This window comes from Brachycentrus maculatus, unplaced genomic scaffold (assembly GCF_059751285.1).
Source record: "Brachycentrus maculatus isolate JH-2025_06_01 unplaced genomic scaffold, ASM5975128v1 h1tg000018l, whole genome shotgun sequence".
In the NCBI taxonomy this organism is placed as follows: Eukaryota; Metazoa; Arthropoda; class Insecta; order Trichoptera; family Brachycentridae; genus Brachycentrus; species Brachycentrus maculatus.
The window spans coordinates 828,361-851,666 of NW_028280772.1; the positions used below are offsets into that span (position 1 = coordinate 828,361).

The window sequence follows — 23,306 nt, forward strand, 5'->3', positions numbered from 1 at the left end:
CAAGAACGTCATATATCAAAAATCGTCGATTTTCAGTTGTGCATGTTTTCGGAATGCCCAGAAAATGTACTATATCCCAGCAAAAGAGGCATATTTTTAACTTAATATTTACCCGCTACAGGGCAGAAAGTGTTGTTTTTGCATTTTGAAGAAAAGGTATTATTTAAATTTTTTTTTAATATCCTTAACATTTTTCAAATGAAGAAAAAACCTTCAGGTTTTACCTAAAAAGATCTGTTGCACAGTAAAAAGTTCAATAAGTGACTTGATTTTTATTTTCAATACATAGTGTTATATTTTTCAACTTTAAAAACGCTTTCCTGAAAAATTAAGTTTTTTGATTTATGACGTTCTTGAAAGGAGTGAGCGATATGTAAGCTAACTAACTGTCTAACTCTCACGGAGATAGAAGAACGCTACACCAATGATTTTTCCAAACAATCTTAGCATCATTCGGATTCTTACATGGCCTAATACATATTTTTATGAAGAAAAGAAAACAATGTACGTAATTACAGTATCACAGATTAATGGAAACAAAACTTTTTTGCTGTTATTCGTAAAATGAAAATCTTTTGTTTATTAGTTATATCACAAAATAATATTTAATATGATCTCATTTGGGCTCAATCAAAGATGTTACTCTTCTTGGCATCTATTATATAACGTTTGGGCACGTGGATGCCATTTTTTCGTCTCGAAACCATACCTGAATTATGAGGCAAAATGAGCTTTTCCACTGTAATGCAATCAATTTTAGAGAGCTGATTTTTACAGATTGCCGATAGATTTTCAATTAGTTATATGTCTGGCAAAATTCTTGACCAGTCCAACACAGTTCATTGCTTTTGTGTAAAAAATCATCTTTTTTTTTAAATTTGTGGCAGGGGTTAAATCCTGCTGAAATATTCCAAAACCATTTGACCTTTGTTTTTGGATCTCTGGTAGTATCTTTTCCAACCACAGTAATATGGCTCAGTCTGTATCATTGTACGTAAAGAGCACATGAAAACAAAATGGAACTTTTACTTTATGCTCTAAGTCTTGAAACTGCATATTCCCTTCGTTTAAAAAATCTTCTTCGTCTCCTTTAAGACATTCCGTAAATCTATTTCTAACATCTGATATTATAAGCAATAATAAATATATCATAAATATATAATAATAATATATAAATATATAATAATAAATATATTTTGTCCGCCTCCGTAGTGTAATGGTCAGCACGCTCGGCTACCGTTCTAAAGGTCCCGGGTTCGATTCCCAAGGGGGGTAAAAATAAATATAAGTGATTTTTTCACTTTAATATTTATTCAATATTACCATGGACTGGTACCTGAAGCGGAGGGCTGATCACCTTTCCTTCATGTGTAAAACGATCATGATAACACTGCGTTTATAAGACACAGTGCCCTATGCACCATTGGGGTGCGGATAAGGGTTTTATTTTTATTATTAATAAATATATTATTATTCCGTGTACACAAATTATCCCATTTGGAGTTGAATGACCGAATAAAATTTGAAATAAATAATTTTTCCGCATTCGTGAAGGGTTTATTGTAAAACTCGCTAAGGTGGGATAGTGTGAGTCGCACGCGGAAAGAAAATTGTAAAATCAATATTGCCCCAGCGCAGAGGCAGATGGGAGTAACCGCCAAAAAATCGATTCAGAAACTACGGTGCAATATTAGAAATTTCTGCCTGGCAGACGGGCTATTTTTGTTTATTATTATTTTTGTTTATTGTTCCTACATATTTTTTGGAGAGTCAATTACAGTAAAACATCGATATAACGGACTAATTAAGGGGAGATGTAGTCCGTTAAAGGCGAATGTCCGTTATATAATATAGGTTTAAAATAAATCCGCACCCAATGGTCCATAGGGCACTGCATCGTATTGACGCAGTGTTATCATGAAGATAAAGTGATCACTTATGCACTTCATGGACTAGTCCAGGGTAATGTTAATTACATATATGTAAATAAATATATTTAAAAAAAAAGGGAAATATGAGCACTGTATGTAGATATAAATAAACAATACAAAAATTAACAAAATTCTATTTATTTTCTTCGGACACTCGTCGTGAAGTGACGTTGCTGTTTGATATCGATGCGCTTTCTTTCGGTAATCCTGCTTTGAAAACGGAATCAATTTTTGTTTTCACTTTTGAAGTTTGCAGTTTTTTTTTTATAATCAACTCTCTAAAATTAGGAAAATGCGTAAAATATAGTTGAACTTCGTTATTTGACGAATAGTCAATAATGTTATTAGATCATCGAGATATGATCTTACCACGAAAAGTGCTACCAAAATTTGATTGATTTTTCTAAGCAAAATTACCGAAAGTAAGCGCGTTCGATATCAAACAGCAAAGTCACTACACGACGAGTGTTGTTCCAAGACAACAAATATAATAGATTTATATTATCCACTGACACTTCGTGATGGAATTGCATTTTAATATATTATTAGATTAAAACAAATATTTTTAGCTTTTCCACTTTATTTTTATTTGACCAGCGACCGGGTTTCGTCGTTACCGACATCATCATCACCAGTCTGATGATGTCGGTAACGACGAAACCCGGTCGCTGGTCAAATAAAAATAAAGTGGAAAAGCTAAAAATATTGGTTTTAATCTAATAATATATCAACAAATATAATTTTGTTTGTGTTTTGCGTTGTTGACGTTGTTTGTTATAAACAGAGTTCATATTTTAAACATTAAAAACAAAAATTAATATATTTTTATATAACGGAAATTCGCCTTTAACGGACACTCCCTCACCCCAATTAGTCTGTTATATCGAAGTTTTACTGTATATAGGAATATAAAATTTACACAGAAGTGTCGCAACGTAGTGTTTCACACGTTGCCAGCTCGCTAATCTGAATGGAAAACGTGCGGTGTATCGTTCGGATTACTGAGCATTTTGAGAAAAATGACAGAAAAAAAGGAAATTTTGATAAGTGAAAATGATGTTTATTTTGCACTTTAATTTGTGTATTGAATGAATAGTTTAAGTATTTAACAATTTTATTTTAGCTTGAAATAATCTGTTATTTTCTTTGAACTTACTGACATAACTGGTGTTCAAAAAACGTTGGTTTGTGAGAATGCTGTTTATTTTACCCTCTTATTTGGGTACCTGAATGATTCGTTTGAATATTTTACATTTTTATTTTAGCTTGAAAAACTCAAATTTTTACTTTTGGACCTACTAACATAACTGGTGTTCAAAAAGGAAATTTCGGTTTGTGAAAATCCTCTTTATTTTGCACTTTTATTTGGGTACTGAATGAATGGCCGCGAAATCATTCGGATTACAGCGCGTTTCGGATAACGGACCGTGCGGATTAGCGAGCTGCTATAGGAGTATATTTCTAATAACGTTAAGACTTTACATATGAATAGTGTATTAACAAAATAAGATAGAAAAACATATTTACGAAAATCGAATTCCACTAATGTACTTAACATTTACTTACAGGTTTTCCCTTAAAATTGGACGTTTAGCAAAAAAATTAAACGTTATATTGTATTTTATAAAAAAAGTTTGAAATTGAAAATCATTGTAGGTACACAACACCGAGAAGGGAAGGCTAAAGCACCATTATTATATTTCCTGCATTCACTCTTCTCTCGATATACTTAAAGAACTTTAAAAATGAAAAGTAAAAATGATGTTGTTTTCCGCAGTAGTACGTTAAAACAGTTTTATTCAAGATAATATTTTTTTTTGTAGATTTTTTACTCAGTTTTATTTCAATACACCATTCGTAAGTAAAGAATTTACAATAAAATAAAATAAAAACGAATAGTCTTTTTCGTTTCCCCTTCACTGGCTATACAAGTAAGGCTACTTTGGGGGTTATGAAGCAAATAAATTTGAATAGGTGCTTAGCATTATACCGGCCTGTTTTTTTTTTAATCAATTCCTATTTGCATAAGCACATGGTTCTTTTAAAAGACCTGTCGTTTTTTCCCATGAAGAGTTTTTATGAATAACAGAATTTAAAAAATAAATACTGTTAATTACGTTAAAATGCGAAAAATAACACTCGAACGGACAACCTTTGAACCCATTTTATTTTAATATTTTGTGTTTTTATAATATTAAAGAATATTTCAATTTCATACAGTTTTTGTGGGCCTAAGCGGCCCGTAATTAAAAATAGGAATCAAGTTGTGGTAGAGTAGGAGATTGCGACAATAACCACGGGACAACCACCGACCTATATAAAATTGCTTCATAAATACAAATTGTCTTACATAATGTCGATGGTCTTACATAATCCTCAAAGGACTTTCTACATCTTTTGTCCTAAAGGGACGTGAGTATGACTACGAGTACGGGTATGCAACCCCGAGTGCTCTAGCCACTGCTGATATTATCATTTTCCTTTTCAAAGCTACCCAGCAACCGTAGTCCATTTTCTCGAATGTTTTACTACATTATGAATAAAGTGCGATCAGTCCTGCGCTCCAGTTCCTTGGATATATATAAAAATTAAATATATGTGATGACGTAAGTAAAGGAGCTCGACGTGAAAGTAATTACCGCTATATTAGAGATAAAATGGAAGAGGAATTGTGATTAATTGGAAGGAGAAAATTAAAATCACAGCAGCATGAGGTTAGAGAGCTCGCGTATGCATACGTGCACTCGTAAAAATGCCTTTAGAACTCATTATTCAGGAGTAATTGAGTCGTCGAAAAATCGTTACGTTTTTTTTTAATAAGGTATTTAAAAAAATCATTTATTAAAATTCCCACAAAAATATATAAAATTACATCTGAGAACAGGTAAGTTATAGAATGGCGAATTTCTCTAATCGATTATTACCAACCTATTACATAAGTTAAGTTAAACAAAAGTAAACCTACCTTTCGACTAATTTGTAATGTTTTGGATTGCACATATACGTGTAGATGTCCTGAGAAAACTCTATTTAGAAATACAATAGCTCGTGGATGCATACCTTCACTCGTAAAAAATCCTTGAAGAATCTATTTTTCAGGAGTAATTGAGACATGAAAATTTCCGTAAATTTTTGTATGGCCTTTAGGTTTAAAAAAATATTATTATTCCTACAACTTTAAAGAAATATATATTACATCTGATAAAAGGTAAGTTATAGACTGTCGATATTTTACTAATCTATTAGTACCTTCCTATTACATAAAAGTAGTCCTACCTTCTGACTAATTTCTTTTGGATTGCACAAACATTTGTGGATGTCCTGTAAAAACTTTATTTATACATATTTATTATACATGCTTTGTATAGTGCGTTTAACCGCAAACTCGGTCGCAATGTAAGATAATAAATACAAATACAATTCACAATTTCACTAACAAAGAACAAATCGAATTGAAATAAATAAATTCATTAAAAGTTAACAAGACAACGCAAATAGAATAATTAAAATAGAACTATTTTTTAACATTGTGTTCAATTCGTTTATGTATCGAAGGTGTACGGAAGAAAGAAAAATACACATGTGTATTGGTAGAATAAACATATATTAACATTCTGTAAGTCATTAGTACTAACAAACGTGCGTATTATTTCTTTATGTCAAAAAATTAATGTGCGGGTGTATCGTGTGTGATAGATGTGACTAATATTATAAATAGCATACATCGAAAGAGCGTTATGCATCGGTAATTAAAAGAGATTTATCAAATTCATAATGTAATTTACACTTACCTTCAGATTTCCTGGTTTCTTTATTAAATAATTAACAATTACCGGTGACACAATGTTCTTGAAGTTCTCGGGAATCTCACGAAGCACCTCGTTCGATAGAGTAGGAAACGCGACTGCGATTGAACAAGAGCGAACTTCGCTGTAGAATAAACTGCGGATCGCAAGCTACAGACGTACAATTACCGACTTTAAAACTTCCGAACTAGCGAAAGATAAAGATGGCGCGCTACAAAACACACGCTATCTCTCTTTGACTTTGCTCACTCGTACTTCTAAACAAGCGGATGAGTTAGCTCTTTTGCTTTCGTTCTTCCTTCGTAAGGGCGGGACTGACAAAGATGGATATATACTTCTGCATTTCTTTTCGCTGAGGTTATACATTCTTGAGCATTTTGACAGCCAGTGACAGTTAAGAATACAGGGGGCTAGAAGCAAATACTACAGCCAGTGGTTAAAACATGACCTGAAAATAGTTTACAAATAATTTTTAACATTTATTACATCATTCCAAAAGTATAAAAATGTTTGTTAAAGTTATATTGAAAGAATCTCTTTAAACTCTCGGAATGATATTTATATAAATAAGAATGATATGTTAGTTTGATCAAAATTTTGAATATCTTATTCACCAATTACTTTGATATTTTGACATAACAAAATAAATTCAAATACGCCCGCGTTAATTCACATAAAATAAAATGTTAATGCTAATCTGCTTACAATTCTTAATCTCCTCAAGTTATTCACAGATTGATTTGACATTTCGACACAACGTTGCGTTCCAATACGCGCGTGTTTTTACAATATTTTTTTTTGAGAGCTGTGACACCTGCTACTGGCGTTTTTACCTGTGACAGGTAAAAAAATATTTCTAGTATAAATTCAGCCCCCTGACCGCAATGACAACGCAGTAACAGCAACACACGCGATATTAAACATTGCTCAAGACGGACAGCGTGTTTCTTGACAGCTGCCGCCACTTGGCATTTTCAATGTTTATTTCATATTACATATTTATAATATGAAATAAACATTGAAAATGCCATTAACGGGTAACACAAAACAGGTATTTGTACCATTCCAGTTACAAATTTCACATTTGTAAGTTAGTGAAAATACCTGGTAGAGGGACGGGAGGGGGGAAAATGGAAATGTCAAAGCTCAAGTCAATGACAAATAATATGACATACATATATGAGATACACCACGATATTAATGTCGACTTACAATGTAAGCGATCTCAGTGCTGACAATGTCGAGTAGAACACACTCGTTGACCAATTTTGATGAACGATAAATATAGGAACTTTGTTTAGAGTTTGTTCTACTCGTGGGAGGCGCTAAGGTGTGAGTTGCCTGGTGGTCGGGAACTCTATGGGTAGAGACTGACGCGAACCATTTGGTCGTAAAGTAACACGTTACGATGCGAGCATTCGTATAGTCGGTACAGCGAGCCGAGCGCTCCATCCATAGTTTCGGTTGCTCGCTGATGCCCGCCCCGAGCGATGTTACGACGAAAAGCTGGGGTCAGTCACCACCCTAAGACATATACGTTCTAGCAATTTCGGCGAAAATATGTTTTTCATTTGCTACTTTCCCTACAATAGTATTTTTTCCTTGAATTGTGTTTTTAACCTTCAACCTTTGAAAGAAGTCGATTCACAAGGCTCAGTTTCTCTTGAACTGAAATCCGTTTGCCATATCCGTAAAAAAAGCAATATGGAGTACAGTGATGCCTCGAATAACGTACTTAATTCGTTCCCTGAGCTAGTTCGTTATGTGAAACGCATTTTCTCACAACAATACACGTTAAAAAAATCTTTCTGTAGCAATGAATATGGTACTGTAACGTATAATACATATTTTTGTTTTTAATTTTATTTTTTAGTTGAATTATGTTTTTTTCCGTGGGTTATTATTAGTGAACTCTTGTTAGTATTCAATAGTGCAGAGGGCACTGTATCGTATATAATCAAAGTTATCTTGATTAAATACACAAAGAAAAAGTGATAAGCCAGCGCTATATGAATCAGTCCAGGGTAATAAAATATTTATAAAAAAAAGTTAGATTGAAAAAACATTTTTATTTATTTTGACTCCTTTGGAATTGAAACCCGTGGCCTCTAGCACCTTAACAAACACGGGCTTAAGTCTAGATACAAAAAATGTTTCTTTATTTTATATTTCACAACAAGATATTTATATAGGCATAATAAATTTATTTCAAAATGATCAGTTTCATGGTACAAGCGCATTGGCTGCGTGTGACCTTGGGGCGTTCGAGCGGCAAAGTAAAATACGATACAGTGCGTTGTGTTAAGTGAGATTTGTTAGTGAGTCGCGTTCGTTACGCGAGGCATCACTGTACATAACTCTTTTATCAATATAACGATCCGTTCTTCCATTCCTTTGTACCCGGTAAAATGAGCGTACTCGCAAACGAATCATGATCCTTGATACACACATGTCGCTCACTCCTTTCAACAACGTCATAAATAAAAAATAGTCAATTTTCAGTTGTGCATTTTTTTAGAATGCCCAGAATATATACTATATCCCAGCAAAAGCGGCATATTTTAACTTAATATTTACCCGCTACAGGGCAGAAAGTGTTGTGTTTGCATTTTGATTTTTTTTTTAAATATACTTAATATTTTTCGAATGGAGAAAAAACATTTAGGTTTTACCTAAAAAGATATGTTGCACAGTAAAAAGTTCAAAAAGTGGCTTGATATTTATTTATAATACATTTTATTATATTTTTAAACTTTAAAAACGATCTCCTGAAAAATCAAGTTTTTTTTTTATATACGGCGTTGTTGAAAGGAGTGAGCGATATGTGTTTTTTGTACTTTTTTGAATTACCGAACGTCCAAGTGACTCTGAAATCTAGCTACGGCTTATGCAACACCGCTTATCATGACCGTACTCAGGCTTCAACTTTTTTTAAGCCTATGCCTACTCGTGAGTGGATTTACTCTTTTTGTCTATAATTTTCACTCATGAATTACATGAAGTTTCTGTAATTTCATGTAATTCATGAGTGAAAATTAAAGACAAAAACACTCATTATCTCGCTAGAGGACTGACACTTGCAATCCTTACAATATAAGAGTAATTTGAAATATTTTTAAAAATCAGTGTAATTTTATACTAATACCATGTGCTAAATCGTTATACATATACTTATGTAGGTACGTTGAAAATATGTTTCCTAGTTCGTCACTCATTATGAATATTGAGTTCCTCTTGGTGATTTCATTATAAATATTGAGTGTATAGGTACCTGATTCATAAGAGAGACCACTAATGCTTCATGTAATGTACGATACCCTATGCACCATTTGACTCGTCCAATCAAATTATACATAGCTGTACCAGTACCTACCTACGGAAATGCAATCCCAAATAACACTGCTGCTATTCTCTTTTTCCTACCTACTATCACTCCTCCATTTTCTTTCCCATACATCAGTTACGTTGTTTACCCTGAGCTTCTTCGCTTACACCACCTGTTCCTTTCCTATAGGAAAAAGGATTGCGGAAAAACGACAAAGATATTTATATTTTTCTTAAAATAGTACATTTATAGAAAACATACGCAAAAGCTTTGGCGTATCGTCAACAGATGCCACTTGAATTATTTTTAACGTACAATACAGATGGTGCTAGTATCGTAAATATTTTCAGGTTCAGAGTAACTAAAATTTTATATGCTCTTTTCTATAAAGTTATGTAAAGAATTTAAATTATCGCTTTTTTTCATAACAGATCAATATAGTAAACCCTTCTATAAAGTTTACGGCAGTTTTTTTCCTATCCCCCACATAACGCAGTAGTTCCTTGTGCAGTAGGTTTTTTCACACGTATTCATTATATGCTATCCAATATTTTAAAATTAACTAATCAACTGTCAAGTTGAACTTCCCTGCACGCAAGTTTTGGGAAGATTACGTCATCTGAAATCGTCGCACGAGTCAAGTCATCTCCGTTAGTTAAAATGTAAATAAATACACAATTAAAAACATTAACTCTCCTATAATATTCCCCCCGATAACGCAGTACCTATCTCAACGTTATGGGGAGATTTACTGTAAACATGTTAAAAATAAAATAAAACTGAATAAACAATAAAATAAAAGTTTTTTTAACGATATCTAAATGTAGTCGGGGAAGAAACATAATGTTGGTGATTAGGAAGTCTGAGTATTTACTGGGCTTAGTACCTATCATTGGCTGGTTTAAGCGATCGCCTTGTGCAGTAAGTATATAATATTCAACATTTTACCCATGATTAACAACCAATTTAGTCAAATTTGATCTATGCAGGTGTTTTCACTTGGGGCAGATGATGGGAAAATGATGCTTTATTTTTTTATCAGTTTTTCCTTCTCTCACCATAATGACAGCGCCATCTGTTGAACGTAATAGCAACATACGCAATACCAAACATGACTCAAGGCGGACAATGGGTTTCTTGGCAATACGTGGCCGGATACATCTAGTATATAAATACATATAATTATGTTTGTTTAATTATATAATTTTTTCTGCTTAATAAAAAGCTTCTTAACATCTCACCAATAGATGTCTCTAGTGAAGTTCTAGTTATTCAAGAACAAGGTTTCTAAATTGGTTCATATATATAGAACTTCCAAGGATTTGAGTAGTGTGGTTGTCAATAATGGGTAGAATTGGTGAATGTTACACGTGTGTAAAGTGATCACTTAAACCAGCCTATGACGGTCGTCAGCCCCGTAAATGAACAGACTTCCATATTCTTCTTCATCTTTGATGAGATGTCAAAAAATAAAGTAATTTATGTTTTTTTTTAATGTTCAAGTAGGTACTATCTACCCTCTGATTGCAAACAGCAATATATGGTCTCAAACGTTTTGATCAATATCACTAGTCTGTTTTTGGTTGGTTGGAAGATATTGTTTTTTAGCAATAAGCCTGCTAATGTTCTTATTTATTTTCTGTACTTGAAGTTTAAATAAATAAATAAATAAAAAAGTAAATTCAACTTTGAGTTTGATGGCTGGTATGCAGGCTAAAAACTATAAAGAACAGGGTTAACGTTTTAGAGTCAACGTTTTTTGCCAGAATACCTGCGTTATGCATAATAAGATTAGGAAAATTTGTAGCTAGCGAGGGCCAATGGTTCGTACAGACCATTTTTTTTTATTTTCATGAAGTTTTTTTGCGTTTTTTTTATATATAAAAAAAGCTGCAATATGGTAATTCCGAAGTTACAGACCTGGTATATTAAATGACTACAAGATATACTTGCATTCTTCGTATGCAGCAGTCGGCAGCGGCCCTCCTCGGGACCCCATCCCACAGAGAGACGACTGAAGTATTCATCAAGACGATCGACCATTTCCAATCGTTGGTAAGTGTAGTCGAGCCGCGCATACAAATTGCCGATTCCCGTTCGATATGAAATGCTCACATGCTCCTCACCAGCAGAACGCGAGTTGCACTAAAATGTCTGCCGTCTAATAACTTACATATCGCGCACTCCTTTCAAGAACGTCATAAATCAAAAAACGTCAATTTTCAGTTGTGCGTGTTTTCGGAATGCCCAGAAAATGTACTATATCCCAGCAAAAGCGGCATATTTTTAACTTAATATTTACCCGCTACAGGGCAGAAAGTGTTTTTGCATTTTGAAGAAAAGGTATTGTTTCATTATTTCTTTAAATACAGTAAATATTTTTCAAATGGAGAATAAACCTTCAGGTAGATCTGTTGCACAATAAAAGTTCAATAAGTGGCTTGATATTTATTTTTAATACATTGTATTATATTTTTAAACTATAAAAACGTTTTCCTGAAAAATCAAGTTTTTTGATTTATGACGTTCTTGAAAGGAGTGAGCGATATGGTATACCTATGTACAAGCGAGGGTGTTTAAAAAACATCCAGAAATCACAGCTGTACATCAATTGTACATGGAAGAAACATACTTATATTTTTAGCTTTCTTATGTTCTTCATTTAACCTTTTCATTTCATTAAATATGGAAATTCCTCTCCTTTCCTTCTCCTTCCTGCAAAATCAATTTTTTTATACCATACCCTTTTTTATCTCTTATTATTTTAAGAGTTATCATAACATAAATATGGCATTGTTTAATTGGCTTTATTTTTATTAATGTAACTATTTTTGTTAATATAATGTAATGTGTGTTATTTTTGATGTAACTATTGTTTATTATATATTTTTAAATGTAAAGCTGTACAATTCCTTAACAAATAAAAACAAAAATAATGTAACAAACTTTTACGGGTGTACGTTCAAATATGCAAGAAGCCACACGCGTTGTCAGTATTGTTTTTAGAATACATATAGTGGAATTTGGTGAATAAATTTGTTTTAATTTTTCCTTACCTTTCAAGAACGCTTTTCTTTTCAAAACCATATATTTATTTCGAATAAGATCTTATTTTTCAATAAAAAAACGGTATTTTAGGCAAAAAAATTAATTAGGTACATCAAATATTACCTGGGTTTGAAAAATTGAAGGCTAGGTATTTATTATTTTGGCTCAAAGGTTTTTTTATATTAAAAAAATAAACAATACTAGAGTTTTACTATGGGAAATAGAAGGAGAGATTGATAAATATAAGCTAAGAAACGTCATTATTGATACCTACACTATCGTTTAACAATAATTATATAATAAAACTTCACGGATATAATCACACAATCACAAGAGGGAAACGTGAAAAAAAAACAGTTAGATCAAGTCATACACATACTTAAATGGTTATTACAAAATAAGCACTTGTATTGTTACAATTTAAAAAATCCGCATTTGTAAATCGTAGTCACACAGGAGAAAGTGACCAAGTGCGTTATAACAAAAACGTGATCATTGACTACTTGATATATTACTAGCTTAATATTGCCCTGAAAAAATCCCAAAGGATTTTTAACTTGGAAGTATAATATATTGACTTGGTAAAAATGACTAACTGCATTGATGTTTATTTTGTTGCCAAGCAAAAGTGACTTAAATGGCCCTCCTGAACATTTTACGTTTTGGTAGTTGGTCACTTTCTCCTGTACGACTACGAAATTTGTAATAATACGTGTACCTGGAAGATGGACGGGAGGGAGGAAAAGGGGAAACGGGAAACATCATTCAAAGACAAATTGTACGAAACAATGTCGACTTATAATGCTAGAGATTACAAAGACGAGTTTACGTAGTTAAGAGTTAAATAGTCACAAAAAAACAATTATACATTTTAACTTATTCTATTGATTAGCATCATTGTGTATACGTGACTCTCTTTCGTTCTACTCCCGTGGCGTCGGAATGTATAGCTCTCTTTCTCTTTCTCTCTACATCATATCTTTTTTCTCTGTCATGTAACGAAATTTTCCTAATAAACGTGACGCGTCCTTGAAGTTTCACTCTCAATTTTCGTCCAATATCTTCTCTTTATTCATCTCTCTCTGTCCTTCTCTCAATGTTTTGTCTTTCTTCTCTCTTATGTAACTAAACGTGCCAAATAAAGTGGCTTATGACGCGTCCTTGAATTTTCAATCCCAATTCTCGTTTAATTATCGATTATCGAATCGCCGTCCGAGAAACTCCATTTCATAAATTAAACTCGATATCTGTAGCACTAATTTTGTGATTTTCCCTTATATAACATCCAAAATAATTTGATTTAAGTGCTGTATGAAGGAACCTGTGAGTTAGATTATAGTTCGTATTGCCATAATGTCCCTCAGAGACCGGCGTACTAGGTAAGAGTAACTATATATTATGTCCTGTATGATGGTAGAAAGTAATAAAAATTAATAAAAACGTTGCGTGATCCCTTATAGTAATTCTAAGAACGTTAGTCGGCTTAAGGCAATATACCCTATGGACACATTTTGTTAGTAGAATGAGTCTGGTAATATAATAAACGACATATCACTCTTTAAAGCCGATACCTCGTATCGCTACAATTGGTCAAAAGTGACTTGTCAGTGTGCATTTTTTTATTTAAAAATACAACAGGGTTGAGACTAATAATTAAAATATTAATATATAATTTTGATGAAGAAATGTCTTCTCTTGTTGCCAGTCGCACGTAGTACAGAGGGGGAAAATAAATTTCGGATGTCACGAAAAAAGACAACCCCTTTCTCCATAAATTCGTAAAGAACAAAGGTAAGGTTTGTACTGACATTTCGTAGTGGAACTGCATTTTATATATTAAAACAACTACTTTATATTTTTTTCAACTTTTACAAAATAAAAATGGAAAAAACTGTACCGTTGTTATTTTATTATATTAAAAAAAGTCAAATAAAGTTTCATACATATTATATGATAAACGACACTTAATTTCACAACGATGACTGACTAAATGACTAAGGCTTAATTGATTTAATTCGTAACGTTTCATCCTATTTTTGTTTCTGAGTATTTAGAAATAAAACCTTATTTTGAATTGATTCTTTATATTAGAGATGGGCATATAGTATAACCGAATCAAATAACGTCTTTATTACAAGAAGTCGTTTATTCATTCGGTTATTGGATACAAACATTTAGTGCTTATCTCTCCAATCAGTGCTAAATTAACCAGAAAACTTTTTTTTTAAAGAATAAGGGTAGGATACAAACGTTTGATGATCGGGTTATTCTCTTTTTCTTCGACAGAGAGAACTTATAACAGCTTCCCTGAATATACCCATAATCTATTGAAACGATTCAATTTTCTGGAATCGTCGCGTCATTATGCATACGATGCGAAGTCTCGAAGTCAATTTTTTTTATTTTTTTTTATTTTTTGACATCTCATCAAAGATGTAGGAGAATATGGAAGTCATGGCTTTACGGGGCTGACATATCATTTTTTAACATCTCATCTTTGATGAGATGTTAAAAAATAATATGAAAATAACTCCTATAATTGGAGTTAAAACAGATTTGTGAACAAGTATTTGGACATACTCAAAATATGGTAGATATTCAATTACCTTACCAAAATAATTTTTGATGATTCTTGGACGGCGTTTTGTTAATCGCTAATTGCATGAAACATAAGAGTGAAATTTCAAGGACGCGTTACGTTTATAAGGTACTTTTTGTTACACGAGAGAGAAGAAAGATATGACGTAGAGAGAAGGATGAAGAGAGCTATACAAAAAAAGTGACGTATACAACGATGCAAACCGATAGAATAAGATATGGATGTGCACGTCAAATGCTAAATATGAATATTTGAAGCGCGTTGTGCAAGATTATTTATTCTTGTCCAATTATCGATTATCGAATCGCCAACAAAGTGGTTTTCCTTCAAAAATGCAAAGGAAATATATGGCACATTTATAAATAATAAAGAAGCATAAATATAAATCTACAGGAATACAACTCCCCTTTCGAGTATCCACCCTTTTTCTGAACTCAATTATGGAATTGCGGTCATAATTTCTAAAATGATAATTTAAACGCATTTAAACTATGAAATTTTTATTAATTGATATTATTATTTTATTTGTAAATAAAAATAAAACTTTACACTGGCAGAAACATCCTCTCACAGGGTGACTGCGAAATAAATATATAAAAAAATATATTCACAACATTTTGAGTGTGTCCAAATACTTTTTCACAAAATCTGGATTATCTCCAATTACAGGAGTAACTTTCATATTATTATTTGACAGCTCATCAAAGATGAAGAAGAATATGGAAGTCTGGGCATTTACGGGGCTGACGTGAAGTGATCACTTTACACACGTGTAACATTCACCAATTCTACCCATTTTTAAAAACCACAGTACTCAAATTCTTAGAAGTTCTATATAAGTATATGAACCAATTTCGAAACATGGTTCTTGAGTCACTAAAACTTCACTAGAGACATCTATTGGTGAGATGAAAATGTTACACGTGTGTAAAGTGATGCCCAGACTTCCATATTCTTCTTCATCTTTGATGAGATGTCAAGAAATAATAAAATAAAAAATATTGTAAATCTAATATCCAGTGGAAAAAATACAATGAGTATAAATAAAATCCTACTTACCAAACTGCTTCTTCGTCGAGTGTCGCACTTTTGGGGCTATTTTGACAAATCGGTCCACTTTTCTCGGAATGGGAAACCGGCGAACACTTTTCCACAGGCAATATCGCGACACTATGGTCCATATTTAGAATCGAAGCGTTCCACTCCACGACCGAGTTCGACAAGCCTCGGTCCGACGAGAAAGTTTGGAGATTTTTCTCCGGGTGACAATTTCGGTCATTCCCGTCTAGGTACAATACGGGAACGCCGGACGAAGTGGTAGAGTTGTATTCTATGCTGGGAATTGAAGCGTCTTGGAATATTTCTCGAGTCGAATCCTCAGCGGTTCCAATTTCCATCTTTTTCACAATAATTTCGTATTTCCTTCTCGCCCTCAGACTGGAAATCTCCTGTAAATAAAATTGTTGTAAGAATGTGACATATCGCTCACTCCTTTCAAGAACGTCATAAATCAAAAATCGTCAATTTTCGGTTGTGCATGTTTTCGAAATGCCCAGAAAATGTACTGTATCACAGCAAACGAGGCATATTTTTAACATAATATTTACCCGCTACAGGGCAGAAAGTGTTGTTTTGCATTTTGAAGAAGAGGTATTCTTTAATTATTTTTTTAAATGTACTTAATATTTTTCAAATGGAGAAAAAACCTTCAGGTTCTACCTTAAAAGATCTGTTGCACGGTAAAAAGTTCAATAAGTGGCTTGGTATTTATTTTTAATACATTTTATTACATTTTTAAACTTTAAAAACGTTCTCCTGAAAATCAAGTTTTTATTTATTTGTGCTATGTTGAAAGGAGTGAGTGATATGCATATGGTATATTGGATTTGTCCGCCTCCGTAGAGTACCTACTGGTAAGCGTGTTGGAGTACCGTCATACTATTTTATGTGTACCACTGACAGCGAAAACAACATACATATCGTAATTTTATTATGTTATTAACCTTTGACATTTGCTGGGAGTTTATGTAACATGGTCTGTCCGCAGACAATTCCATTTGACATTAATTTGACCATCACTAATACAGGTCTCTTAAAAATTACTATAATCGGCTTTAGGGCAGAGAAGAGACTAATGCTTAGCTGCTGCTTTTTTCGGCTACCCAGTGGTTGCAAACTTACTAGCCAAAGAGCCAAATATGCACATTACAACGGTTAAAATAATTCTTGAGAGCCATATCTATTTGAAATTCTTCAATTTTTAAACCCTTATCCACACCCCAATGGTGCATAGGGCACTGCATAATATAAACACAAAGTTATCTTGATCATAAACACATAATGGAAAGGTGATCAGCCCTCCGCTTCAGGTACCAGTCCAGAGTAATATTGAATAAATATTCGAGTGAAAAAATCACTGATATTTATTTGACCCCCCCCCTGGGAATCGAACCCGGGACCTCCAGAACGGTAGCCGAGCGTGCTGACCATTACACTACGGAGGCGGACACTCAATTAAACTGATTTGAAATTCAAGTACGCCTTAATGATATATTTAGACCTTTATTGAATTACGAGTACACTCAATTAAACTTGATTTCACACTTAACCGTTTAACTCAGGGGTGGGCTGCCAATTTTTAAACAAGGGGCTCGCGGGTGTTTGCGGAAGGGTTGGGGGGAGGGGGGAGGTGTATAATTTTGTTTTAACTTAAGCTAGTTTTTCTCGGTTTATACATATTTTCCAGCCTAATTTGTTGATATCTAATTTATTAGGAGCTGCAATACGCAATTAAATTTGTGCACTGATGGCGTGATTTACTAAAATAACAACTGCTTAGTTTTTTTTCCATATACATATATTTTATTTACCCAGTGACCTGGCAAAAGGCTAAGCAAAATACTATGTTATACTCGTATACTTAACAAGGCAGGGTTAAAACCATGATTTTGTTTCTAACAAAATATTTTTTTTTTAACAAAATTTGATGAATTTAAGTGGTGTATTATTGTTATTAATACACTATTTAAATTTGGGTATTTATTTATTTATTCACACAGAGGCCAAGAGGGCTTTTACAACTAAAAATACAAGTTACAAAAAAATATATAGAGTTGTTATAAGTATAATTCATTTTCATATAATTTTTTTGACATCTCATCAAAGATGAAGAAGAATATGGAAGTCTGAGCATTTACGGGGCTGACGACCGTCATAGGCTGATTTAAGTTATCACTTTATCCACGTGTAACTTCTTTGATAAGATGTTCTTCTTCATCTTTGATGAGATGTCAAAAAAATAATATGAAAATAACTCCTGTGGTTGCAGATAATCCAGACTTTGCGAACAAGTATTTGGACACACTCAAAATGTTTTAAATAATCCATTTTGTCAGAAAAAAAAGAATTTAAGTGGTGTATCATTATTATTAGTACACTTTTAAAATTCATGTTGTCTGAAAAAATAATATTTTTTTATATTATTTATATTATCATTATAAATACACTATTTAAATTCCATTTGTCGGAATATTTTATAAAATACGGTTTTAATCCCTGCATTGTTGTGTATATAGCATAGAATTTTGTTTAGCCTCCCACCAGTCTGATGGTGTCAATAACGACGAAATCCGGTCACTGTAACACAAATAAAATAAATGTAGAAAAAAACCATAGAGTTTTTATTTTAATATATTTAATAAAATGCAGTTCCACCAAGAAATGTCAGTACCCTCAAAGCTAAAATCTAAAAAGAGAATTGACCATTTTATTAGATTGCTTAATGTCTAGTATCTATTAAATTTAATTCATTAAATATGCATACCCATGTCAATATAAGTCAGTTCCAGAAGAAGAAAAAATATTATGTCGTGTTCGAGACATAAATTTAATTCGTCTTCCGATTTCCATCGGAATGGCACTTACTTCCTTTGCAATTTTCCGGTCCCGCATTTTCTTGTAACGTTGTGTTTTCTTGTCGTCTATTGTGTTTTGTTTGTTGTCATCTTCAGGCGACTCCTTTGTAGTTACCTCGCCAAAGGAACCAGCCGTGTACGCACTGCTGGCTATTAGCCATTGGAGTCTGATACTAATTCTAATACCGTTAAAACACATTGTTTGACACAAAGTAGAAACATCGGTTTGTTTTTGCGTCTCGGTTAAAAGGAAAAACAAATAGGTACAAATATATAAGGTTAAAATTAACAGAAAAAATACGAGTGAGATAAATTAAACTTCTTGGTGAATTAAGACTAAGACAGATTTAATGTGAGAGACAGAAAGAGAAAAAGAGCATCTCATAAGTAATACAACAATACAAAATTTGCATAAAAATATTTTGTTTGTTCAATATTTACACTGCCATTAATTGGTACTTCAATCGATAATATGTACTGATATCTATGGTCTCTGATAGCTAAAATATGAGATTTATTACCGTGAATCAATATTTCTGAGATAATGAATTGCATCTCTTTTTCTCCTTCTCTCTACGTTATATGTTTCTTCTCTTTCATGTAACGCAATGCGCTCTCGATTCTAGTCGAATTATCAAATATCCGCCCAAGATTCATTTTTTAAAAAAATTAACGATATCTAACACTATCTGTACCAGATAAGGTCAGGTTGAAGGAGATGGATGCCATATAGAAAAGGAAATGAAGGATAATAGTAATACGTAGGAAAAAGAAAAAACGAAAATTTATTTTGTGTATTAAAAGTATTGTTAACTTTGCGGTAATATAACACTTTCCTTATCATTCATCGTTTACTTTGTATAATACATCTAATACTTCATGACTACATTTGACCTGATGATGGATTGATTATTTAGAAACCGTTACTCATGAAGTATTGTTTTTTTTTAAAGTGGTTTTACATAATGTGAAAGATAAATGATAAGGAGAGTGTTAAAAACAGAAATGGATAGAGATCTCTCTAGATCGCATCCTACTTTTGCCAGCTCTATGCTTGGTACCAGGACACCGTTGTACACTGCCAATTTACCTTTTGATGATAAAAACGTATTCCGCATATATAAAATTTATTTCATTTAAAAAATACCCAGCTAGTGTGATTTATATATTCCTTAGCGGAAAATAAAGAAATGCGCAAAAACGGTTCACGATCTTCTTCAGGTACAAGTGTTTAGTCGGATTGTGAATGAAGAAAATGTGTCACCGGGGTTAGAGGAGGCTAACTAGACAAGTGTGGGTGCGTGGAGCGGAAGGAGAGCGGAGAGGAGGAAGGAGGAAGGGCGGGAAGGAGATTAAGCATGACACAATGCAGGGAGGCTGTATGACATGATAAATAAATAAGCAGCCCGGAGCGCCCGCCTTATATCCTTACGCGAAGAATAAAAAACGTACAATGTAAAGACAATACGTAGAACGGATAATGCGGCAGGTAAACAGGAAGAGGGATTTCTTCGCAGGATACATTTTTTAAAGTAAAAATACACACTTTATACGGGAAAATCATGAATTATTACCGTACTCCCGTCAATTCTACCCTAAAGTACGAACGTTTTACTGCGTTTTCCACGTACAAGGGTTTGAATTATGAGCGTCTTATTGATATCGATAAGTTTAATTTAACTCCCGTACTAACTACTAACCACTGCGCCACTTACTACAGGGGTAGGCAGAGGAAGTCCGAGGAAAACTTGTCGCGATCAAGTGTTTCAAATACTTGATCTGAAAATATTTATGTCAGCAGTCGGATTAATCAACGGATATGTATATGTTTTGTTTGACAAATTGTAGTTGACGATGTCCTGATGTATTGTAAAATGGAGAATTGCAATAACAAGTTTAGCATATTGCATTGAAAGTGAGAAGCTAATTTCGATTTGAGTAGTTTAATGGATAAATATCACGATGTGTGATTATTGACTAATATATTAATATGAAATATCACAAGACTATGACATTCTTATCGAAATCTGTAGAGAACTAAGGGAGATATGGAGGTTTAAACTTTAGATGTTTGAATAAAACGAAAAACGTGCGTTTTATGACGTCTAATGGTCTATTGTCTATAGTTTATAGAGCTGTAATAGTAGTAGTGTGGATTTTTTTGTTTACCACTACACTACCATTTGTGTTATAGAAATATGAGGGGGGTGGGTGGGAGGGTGGACCATAGACATCAACAAATAGAGCCGCCAGTAATTTAGCAATGACACCAACATTAAAATAACTCCACCGTTTCTGTGACGTCATTCATTGCCAATTTACGAATATAACGTTTTAACGAAGGCAAATTTGCGAAAGAAAATGATGAATGAAAATATTAATTATATCGGCTGTTATAAACGCAAAACGTGTCTTATACAATGCTTTATAGGTTGAGTATGTTAAATCAGATATTCCCCCCGTCTGACGAAGGTCCATTAGGTTTGATTTAAGTTAAAATAGCTTTACCGTAATTTTATTACGTTTCGGCATTAACCTTTAGCATTTGCGGGGAGTTTGCGTAACAGTCTCATCCATAGTCTGTCCGCAGACGATTCCGTTTGACATTGGCTTGACCGTCGCTCATATAGGTCTTTTATAAGATTAGCATAATCGGCTTCAGAGACACGCACTTACGCGACTTCAAATATCTAACAATATTATTTGCTTCGACACGCAATTTAAACCTGCGTGTAATAAATTAAATTAAAAGAGATTACAGCCAATGAGCTGATGGTAAAAGCTAGACGAAAAATCTGAGAATGTATTACATATTATTATTTTTTTTAAATTGACAAATTGGTTTCGATCAGACGTATAAGGGAATCGGTTACCTGTCTCCAAATTATCCGGCAGTTGAGATGATAGAATGGGAGAATGGTTTCTACTTCATAGTAGCATAGGAAACCAGTAGATACTGTAAGCCAAACCCCTTTTATTTATTTATTTAATGAACGGCTAATGCCTTTAACATAATACATATGTACAATATCTAATATAAAAATACACTAATAGAGAAACAAAAAGGCTTAAACATAAAATTATAATAAAATAACAAATAGTAAGCACTAGTAGTCTCCTTCACTCACTATCAGCGAGCAGCGAGAGAGAGATTTATATTAATTATGATGTTTATGAATCCCTTATCCGCACCCCAGTGGTGCATAGGGCACTGTTCCATATAAACGCAATGCTATCTTGATCGTTAACACGTGAAGGAATGGTGATCAGCCCTCCGCCTCAGGTACCAATCCAGGTTAATATTGAATAAATATTGGAATGAAAATATCACTTTTATTTATTTGACCCTCCTCTGGGAATAGCACTCGGGACTTCCAGGACGCTAGTCGGGCGTGCTGACCATTGCACTACTGAGTCGGATATGAATTATTTAACAATTTCTACTATTGAAGGTGCAGCATTATAGGGAAAAGAACTGAAAAAATGCAATGATTTTGAGTGGTTATTTCAACAAATATTGTATATTGATCAGTCTAGTGACACAGTACGTATCGCTCACTCCTTTTAACAACGTCATATATCAATAATCGTCAATTTTCAGTTGTGCATGTTTTTGGAATGCTCAGATATTGTACTATATCCAGCAAAAGCGGCATATTTTTTACTTAAATTTACCCGCTACAGGGCAGAAAGTGTTGTTTTTGCATTTAGAAGAAAAGGAATTACTATTTTTTTTTGATATCTTAAATATTTTTCAAATGGAGAAAAAACCTTCAGGTTTTACCTAAAAAGATCTTTTGAAGTGTAAAAAGTTCAATAAGTGGCTTGATATTATTTTTAATACATTGTGTTATATTTTTAAACTTTAAAAACGTTCTCCTGAAAAATCAAGTTTTTTTATATGACGTTGTTGAAAGGAGTGAGCGATATGAGTTCACACAAAATGTAAAAATAATTCCCAAGTAGATAAAACCCAGATCTGTGAACTAGTATTTAGACACACTCTAAATGTTGCAAAACTTAAGTTATACTTAAGTCGGGTATGTATGAGGAGACGCATGAATGTAAAAGATGCGATGAATGTTTGCAAAGACAGAGTGGTGTGGTGTTCGATTCCCTCAGCCTACCCCATGTGATGGTTATTTTTAGTTAGTTAGTTTATTTTATTTCTTTGAAGACGCTTTCTTTCATTCTCTCCTGTCCCTTGCACTAAATCAGTATTACTCTTTACTTTTGAAGAAGTTTCACTTGTAATAGTACTTAAGCCGCGATCATAAAATGGTTTCGATACGGAGGAACCGCAAGGAATTTAGGGTATTTCCCTCACGTCTCCAATCCGAAGATACATGCGAGGGGTATGAGTATTAAATATAAAACCAGGGTTTGAAATAAACCCTCAGTGAAATAAAATCCTTCAAAACAAGCGAGGGCGCCTGTAGCTGACTCCTCCATAAATGTACAGCGCAGTGGCGACCTGTGACTTTTAATATGGGCAAGGTAGAAAGTGAATTAATTAAAGTCCAGGTATAATTATTTCATTGTAAAACTTTTATTCTGTTATTGAATCTATTGTATGTAATGTATATAATCTAATAATAAAATAAAAAAAATTGTATTAACTGTATTCTTAAATCCTACATTTAGGATTTTTACGGAGTGTGTGGAAGTTTTTTGGTGAGAGTA

General features: G+C 33.2%; 1 protein-coding gene across 2 annotated transcripts in view; it reads right to left on the bottom strand.

Moving 5' to 3' along the window:
* MESK2 (misexpression suppressor of KSR 2) overlaps nt 1-5,837 on the bottom strand; it is a 177,740-nt gene extending 171,903 nt beyond the window's left edge. The window contains exon 1 of one of the 2 annotated variants that reach the window (XM_088267337.1): nt 5,723-5,837. The gene's annotated coding sequence lies outside the window, so the exon portion shown is untranslated. Of the gene's footprint in view, nt 1-5,721 lie in introns of both variants that reach the window. The other variant, XM_088267329.1, reaches the window with a different exon arrangement.
* Between the last annotated feature and the right edge of the window lie 17,469 nt (nt 5,838-23,306).